General features: G+C 46.1%; 1 non-coding gene across 1 annotated transcript; it reads right to left on the reverse strand.

Annotated features, from left to right (window-relative positions):
* Positions 1–336: 336 nt before the first annotated feature.
* LOC116764834 lies at positions 337–443 on the reverse strand. The gene has a single exon (XR_004353043.1). It is a non-coding gene; the product is annotated as a U6 spliceosomal RNA (small nuclear RNA).
* Positions 444–7790: the final 7347 nt, after the last annotated feature.

Raw genomic sequence — 7790 nt, forward strand, 5'->3', positions numbered from 1 at the left:
TTAGAATTATTTGTTCTAGCTCTGTGAAAAACGCCATTGGTATTTTGATAGGGATTGCACTGAATCTGTAGATTGCCTTGGGTAGTATGGTCATTTTAACAATATTAATTTTCCCAATTCATGAGCATGCTGTATCTTTCTATTTGTGTCATCTTCAATTTCTTTCATCAGTGTCTGATAGTTTTCAGAGTACAGGTCACTTATTGTCTTGGTTAGCTTTATTCCTAGGTATTTCATTCTTTTTGATGCAATTGTAAGTGGGATTGTTTTCTTAATTTTTCTTTCTGAGAGTTCACTGTTAGCGAATAGAAATGCAACAGATTTCTGTATATTAACAAAAACATGGAACACTTCACAAATTTGCGTGTCATCCTTGCACAGGAGCCATGCTAATCTCCTCTGTATCATTCCAATTTTAGTATATGTGCTGCCAAATTGAGCACTGTAATAGATTTTTTTTACCCTTCCTCATCCACAAACTTTTCCCTGTAACTGTGGAGGGCCCTCCCACCTGGCTTTTGGCTTGGCCATGTGATTTGCTTTGACCCCTGGGGTTTAGCAAATGAGATGCAGACTGAAGCTTCAAAAGCCCTCACTCAGGTGGGTTTACTGGTCTTGCCCTCCTGTCATCACCACAAGAACGTGCCTGGGCTAGTCTGCTTTGGGCTGAAAGATAAGCAGAGCAGAACACAGTTTCCTTGGAGATTCTAACCAAGGCCTTCCAGGACCAGCTGACGTCTGGCCAACCCAGGCCATGTGAGTGAGGCCAGTTAACATAACTGAACACAGCTCATGCTCCCGAACTCCACAGACTGTGCACTGAATTTGTTGCTGCATGCCACTGCAGTTTTGTGGGTATAGTAAGTCCCCTACATATGAATGAGTTCTGTTCCCAGAGTGCGTTCATAAGTCCAGTTGGTTCATAAGTCCAACAAACTTAGCCTAGGTACCCAACTAACACAATCGGCTACTGTACAGGTTTATAATACTTTTCACACAAATAATACATAAAAAACACACAGAAAAAAATAAAGAATACATTTTTTTTAAGAAGATGTTGGGGGTAGGAGTTTATTAACTAATTTATTTATTTTTGCTGTGCTGCATCTTCGTTTCTGTGCGAGGGCTTTCTCTAGTTGTGGCAAGGGGGGCCACTCTTCATCGCGGTGAGCGGGCCTCTGACTATCGCGGCCTCTCCTGTTGTGGAGCACAAGCTCCAGACGCACAGGCTCAGTAGTTGTGGCTCACGGGCCTAGTTGCTCCGCGGCATGTGGGATCCTCCCAGACCAGGGCTCGAACCTGTGTCCCCTGCATTAGCAGGCAGATTCTCAACCACTGCGCCACCAGGGAAGCCCAAGAATACATTTTTAATCTTACAGTTCAGTACCTTGAAAAGCACAATACAGTACCAGCTGCATCACCACTGCTTTTACGCTCACTTCTGGACATCCTGGGCTTGAAATAAAGATAGCGTACTACTGTACCCTATATAGTACTGTACAGTAAACTACACAAAAGCACAACGGCACGTAGAGGATACACACATGTGACAATGTATGCCAGATACGTGAACTAACTTACATGATTGGATATGCAAATGCACGTTCGCATCTTTGAAAGTTTGAAACTTGAAGGTTCATATGTAGGGGGCTCACTGGACTTGCTATATAGCATTATTGCAGCAGTAGATAACATACAGGAACTTTATAAGGGGGTCAATATGCACACTTTCCACTGGCCTTAGTTAGAGTGGTAATAATTGTGATAGTAGTGCTAATTATTCATTACTAGGTTTTGGGTACCTACAGACTTTTCTAGGAACGTTCTATGTTTTATTTCTAATTCTCACAATAACCTTACAAGGTTGGCAAAACAATAAGACCATCGCCACTTCTGCTACTTACTGAGCTGTGCACACCAGTGACTGAGGCCATAGACAGTGGGCTCAGATGGCCTGGCTTCAAATTCCAGCTTCACCTCCCTTCTCGTGTTGTAACTTTGGGCAACAAAGAGGTTATACTTATCCTCTCTGTACTTTCGTGTCCAAATATGGGGATCATAATAATATCTATCTCCTAGAACTGTTAGGAGGAATGAATAAGGTGACACACAAAGTGCTTAAAGCAATGCCCAGTGCACCATGATCGTGAACATCCCTGTCATCGTTTTTATTAGATGACAGCCCTGGGCTGAGCATTTTATATAAATGCCCTCACTTATTCTCACAAAAATCCAGGAGAAAGGTCTTACAATCTCCATCTTATTGAAGAGGAAGCTGCAGGTAGAGGGGTTGGGACTTAGACCATCCAGCTGAGAGGCGCTGAGTAAACTGGGATCAAATCCAAAGGCCAAGCTGGTTCCCCAGGCCGCTGCCCCTCATTGTTCCCAGATGGTTTCTATTCCCTGTGCTTGGGAAGGACGGCCAAGCTGTCCCAGGAGCTGTCCTAGGCTGATGTGGGCTCCGTGAGGCTCTGCGGGGGCTGCTTTCTCCCGTCTCCCTCTACAGGAGGCCCCAGCGAAGCATATGGGAGGTGTGGGATGCAGTGTAAACCTCTGTCCATGCCTGGAGGAGAGACCCTTGCACGGCACCTCTGTCCACCTCCGCCCGACTCGTCATGAGACCTGGACCCTCTGCTCCTTGTCTGTGTCCGTTTCCCAGTGCTCTGCAATGAACATCACTTCCGTCACTGCCTTCCCCCGAGGCAGCCCTGGGACTCAGAACAGTATGTGAGTGATGTCCCTCGGGGCTCCAATGTGCTGTCCCGTCCTCTGCAGACAGAGCCTCGCTGGTGCAGGGCACTGTCCAGACCTGGGGGGCCCAGAGGGAACCTGATGGGTGGGCTAGGCGACCCAGCCCTGCAGCAGCATCCCACCACCCGCTTGGAGCATGTGTCTCCCCCTGCTTCCGCTGCATCCTCAGGGCTCACCAGCTCTCCCCGATCCAGCACTGGTCACCTGGAAACGCCGCTGTGCACATCCCTCCAGACATGGGGCTGTGCAGCCTGCCAAGTGTGCTTCTGGTGCTTTCTGTTCTGTTTTCTTTTGTATAATCCCAGAACAATTTCTGAATAAATGTGTGCCAACATTTTTACATTGAGGGATGGGATAAGTATGGGGGGCTTTTGACTTTTGACTTACACCTTTGTTTTCCAATCAGTTGTCTTCCTTATGGGAATGAGACCCATGGAAGACAAGGACTAAATCTAATTGCTCTCTGGGTCCTCAGACCCACCCTCGCATAGCGGAGCACTCAGAAATGTTTGCTGAATGAATGCGTGAATGAGAGAATGTCTGCAAACAGAGCTTTTCCTTTATTCTCTGTGACCAAGGCCCTCCTGGTGCTTCTCCAGTGAACAAGTCTCTGAATTTTCCCCATGAGCTTGAGTCTCTGCCGAGGTAAGTTGTCTGGCAACATCTCACCCTGGATACGACTTTCCGCCACCAGCATTGCCTGTTCTGCTACACATCCTGCTCTGTGAGCTCCTGGACCTCCATCCCTTGGCCTCACCATGTGGTACCGGTCTGGTCCTCCCTGGCAGGGCACAAGGAGGGCTGGTACACCCCTTCTAGGAAGAAGAACAAAGCAGCAGAGTTTTAGGGTATGCCCCATGGCCTTCCATGACACCTGGCCTGCAACCATGAAAGCCATGAATTCTCAGAGTCCTACGTCTGTGACTCTCCCGTCCTGTCCCTTGCTGGCTGCAGCTCTAGGACCCTCCAATGTGAAGGCCTGTAGGTGCATCTTCGGAGGCAACAGAGAGCAGAGTAACTGGGACCAACCTGACACCTGACAGCAGAGCAGGCCTGGAAGGAGACACCCCTCAGGCCACACCGTGGGAGGTGAAGCAGATTGAGGCCTCCCGGGGCCTGGGGCTGAGAAGAAACCAAGGGTGTGAGAACCAGCTTAGGCCCGAGAGAGCACCCTGGGGCTGCGCAGGGAGGGAGCCGTCTCAACCACATTTCCTGGAATCAGAATGTACTCTCCTCACCCTCCCGTCCTTACGCTTGTCTCTAGAAAGAAATCCAGAGGCACAGCGTAGATTCCATCCTCCCGCACGTGAGCTGCTCCCCTCTCTCCAAGGTTTTCCTCAGGAAGATGACTGTTTTGCTGCAGTAGTGGCCCCTGGCAGCTCTCCAGCCTCTGGGGACTTTTGTTCCCTCATCCATCCATCTGTGGGCTTGGTCTGGGCTGTGAGGAACGATATGTGCGGGGCCCACACACTGGGGTTTAGGTCTTTGTTTCCAAGCAGGCCACAATCCCTGCAGAGCCGTGGGCAATGAAGGCCATGAGAGAAGAGAGAGAAGAGAGAATGGACTCCTGATGCTGTACAGAATGTTCTCGGGCGAGACAAACTCACAGGAGATGTTGGAGGTTGGGCCACTCTTACCACTCTGATATGTGGTTGACCCTGGATGGTGGTGGTCCCTGGGGCAGCCCAGGTGGACTTGAGCACAGAAGATAGAGACACAGGTGGACGATCCTAGTCTTCTCAGTTGAGGTGGAGTCCAGAGAAGAGGAGGGACCTGGCAGCCCTCTGCCATGGGAGGATATAGAAGATAATTTCTGTCTGATACTTTGCCGACTCCAGATGCCCCTGGGAGTGCCTAGAAGAGCCATAATTGCTTCATGAATTAGCGCACCTCTTAGACCTGGAGGATGACGGGCTTCCCTCTATTAGTGTTGGTTGGGAGCAGGGACTTTCTTTAAAGAGTTTAGAAAATTGCACCAATAAGTCTTTGCTTTCATGACCACTGTAAAACTACTCTGCATAACCTGGTTTTATCTAGCCTAGGGTTTTAGAACTTTTTGAAATCACAGATTCTCTGTACAGTCAGTCCCCTACATGCGAACCCTCAAATTGCGAGCTTTCAAAGATGTGAACGTGCGTTCCATCAACGTCAGGCGTGAGTGAAATTGCAGCTTGCCCTCCGTCTACCATTGCTGACGATCCCTCAGCTCTACCATCTCCCACCTCCTCTCCCTCCTCCAGTCAGTGATTCTTCTTGCCTGTTCACTCGATGCCAGCCCCTGGATGCCAGCTGTTGTGCTGTACTGCTGTACTTTTCAAGGTACCGTTCTGTAAGATTAAACATGTTTTATTTTTTGTGTTTGCTTTTTATGTATTACTTGTGTGAAAAGTATTATAAACCTATTACAGTACAGTACTATAAAGCCATTCGGGTACCTAGGCTAACTTTGTTGGACTTATGAACAAATTGGACTTCAGAACGTGCTCTCGGAACGGAACTCGTTCGTATGTAGGGGACTTACTATAATTTAAAAACGGAAGCACAAAAATATTGATTCAGATGACCTTATGTTAATAAACAAAATTTGTGTAGTATTTGTGTGGTAACCAAGGTGGTTCTGGCATTTCAACTTCATTTAGTATAGGCCACCTTTAGTCCATGTTTCAGCCAACCAATGAACAGAACAAAGTCTTTTCTAGCCTTCCCAGACTACAACATTAAACCTGGAATCTCTGTGGATAGTGGTTCCCTATCCACAATTCAGCCTGATCCAACTTTATGTCCTTTCCACCATTATCCCACTTTCTTCCTATTTGTTCCCACACCAACCCCCAAATTCTGTCTGGATACACTGGAAAAAAATTATAATTACTAATGTAGTAGATGGAGAAGGGTGTATATGAGGGCTCTAAGTCTTCTTTCCTTTCTATGTTTCTTTGTTTTGGTCATAGGAAAGCACATTTAATAAACCGTAGCTAGAGCTGCAGTTAAGTTCATGGCATAGCTGGTGTTTATTGTGTTTGGAAAAAAGTACTGATTTTGACTGGGGATCAGGAAACCACTTGGAGACGGAAGACGAAACTGGAACTCACTCCAGGGATAATATCTTCATGCAACCTTACTTCAAAAAATAGTAATTTCACAACATATGCCTAAAACCGAACCTGCTTTGCAAAAGGGGAAACCATGTAGGGTAATGTTAAAGCACGAGTTTCCACAGCAAGTCCATGTTCAAATTCAAGCATTAGTGGTAGGAAATCATCTGAAAATTGTGGTTTTTGTAGTATATCTATGTATTGGTTTGCTAGGGCAGCCAAAACAAAGTGCTACCAGCTGCCTTTGCCCCATGTCTTGTTCCCCGGTCACGGCTGGTATCTCCTTTCATCTTGAGGAATCCATAACTCCAGTGCCGCGCTGGCTGCCTGGTCTCAGCACCAGCAGTGGGCTTTCTCAGGTTGGCTGCGTGCTCAGCATTTTGAAGTGGTTTCCGTGAGCTTTCATCAGAGCCCATCATAAAAATCGCTGCAACACCTTTTCTTGTAACATATGTTATTGGGATGTCAGAATGATCACACGTCTCACACTTGCTGTATTTTTTTTTTTTAAAAAAACTTAAAAAAATAAATATTCATCCATTGTGAATAAAGAACGCCCGCCTCCCTTGCTTCCTTTCCAGCCTCACCTGCTCTGCCCTCGCGCAGCTTGGTCGTCTCTCTTCTGCTTTATGTCCAGAGCCTCCTCCTGGGTCTCCTCATCTCTCATCTATCTCCATCCTGTCCATTTTCCTCTCCACAGCCAGAATGACCTTTCCAGAACACAGATCCGTCTATGTCGCCTTTCTACTTGAAACGGAATCCAATCCCCTCTGTCCCCAGGGACCGTTCTGAAATCCCTCACATGGTTTCCCAGGCTTTCATGCTTCCTCGCTCAGCTGTAACTTGCCCCTTCTCCACTCTCTTTGTACATTCTAGCCTCACCAAGCAGTGAGCCGGCCACCCGACATCATGACCTTTCCGGATGCTTTTCTGTGCCTTCCCCCATGGTTATTTTCTCGGCTTGATGGTTCTCAACTCCCACCCTGTCTCTTGTTCAGATTTTTCTCTCCTGTATGAATTGGTTCTAATAGCACGTCTTCTGCTGAAGCTTTCCTTGATCTAGTAGATATAGTCAACCTTTCTTCCATGTAATTTTTGTGCGCACCTGCACTAGGGATGACCCTCTATTTTACTGTATACACATTTGTCTCTTTGAAGGCAGGGAACACTCTTCCTTTTTGTAAGCCATCATGTCAAAGTTTGTATTTTGATGAACCGGTCGTTGTTTGTTAATTTCATTTGTATGTATTGTATTTTGGCCATCTACAGCACAGTACAAGCAATGCTCTCCAGTAGAACTTTCGGAGGGGATGGATATATTCTGTATTTGCTCTGTCCAATATGGTGGTGACTGGCTACACTTAAGTGTGGCTATTTAAATTTAATTTTTAATTAATCGAAACCCAATCAAATTGACAATTCAATTCCTTAGTTGTACTAGCCACATTTCAGGCGACCATTGACCACCTGCCACTAGTAGCTACCGTATTGCATAGAGCAAGTGCACTTAAGCAAGAAAGTGGGAGATTACTTAAAGGTTTTAGATTCTTCCTGTGATAGTAGTACTCCTACTCGTTTGATTAACAAATATTTTATCTGTGAATACTGCAAAAGGGAAACTTTAATTTCTATCTCTTTTTTTGTAAAGAAATATGTAATTAGTATGCATGGATTAATGTGGTTTAAGAGTGCTTAGATTTGAAGCAGGAGTCTTTAAAATTATTAAGTAAACATTCCTAGAGGCAGAAGGATGAGTTCCATCATGAATGGAAGTCTTATATAAATCTGGACTCAGTGAGATCACCCAATTTTCAGAGTTTAACTTTCAAGGCCTGTTTATAGCTCACCAGTTCCGTGAAGCATGTTTCTGAAAAAGTGTGTTTACATGGAGACACTCTTCCAACAAATATAACAAATTAACAGGCTTTGCACGTAGCTTGGCTG

The sequence above is a fragment of the Phocoena sinus genome, chromosome 13, assembly GCF_008692025.1.
Source record: "Phocoena sinus isolate mPhoSin1 chromosome 13, mPhoSin1.pri, whole genome shotgun sequence".
NCBI lineage: Eukaryota > Metazoa > Chordata > Mammalia > Artiodactyla > Phocoenidae > Phocoena > Phocoena sinus.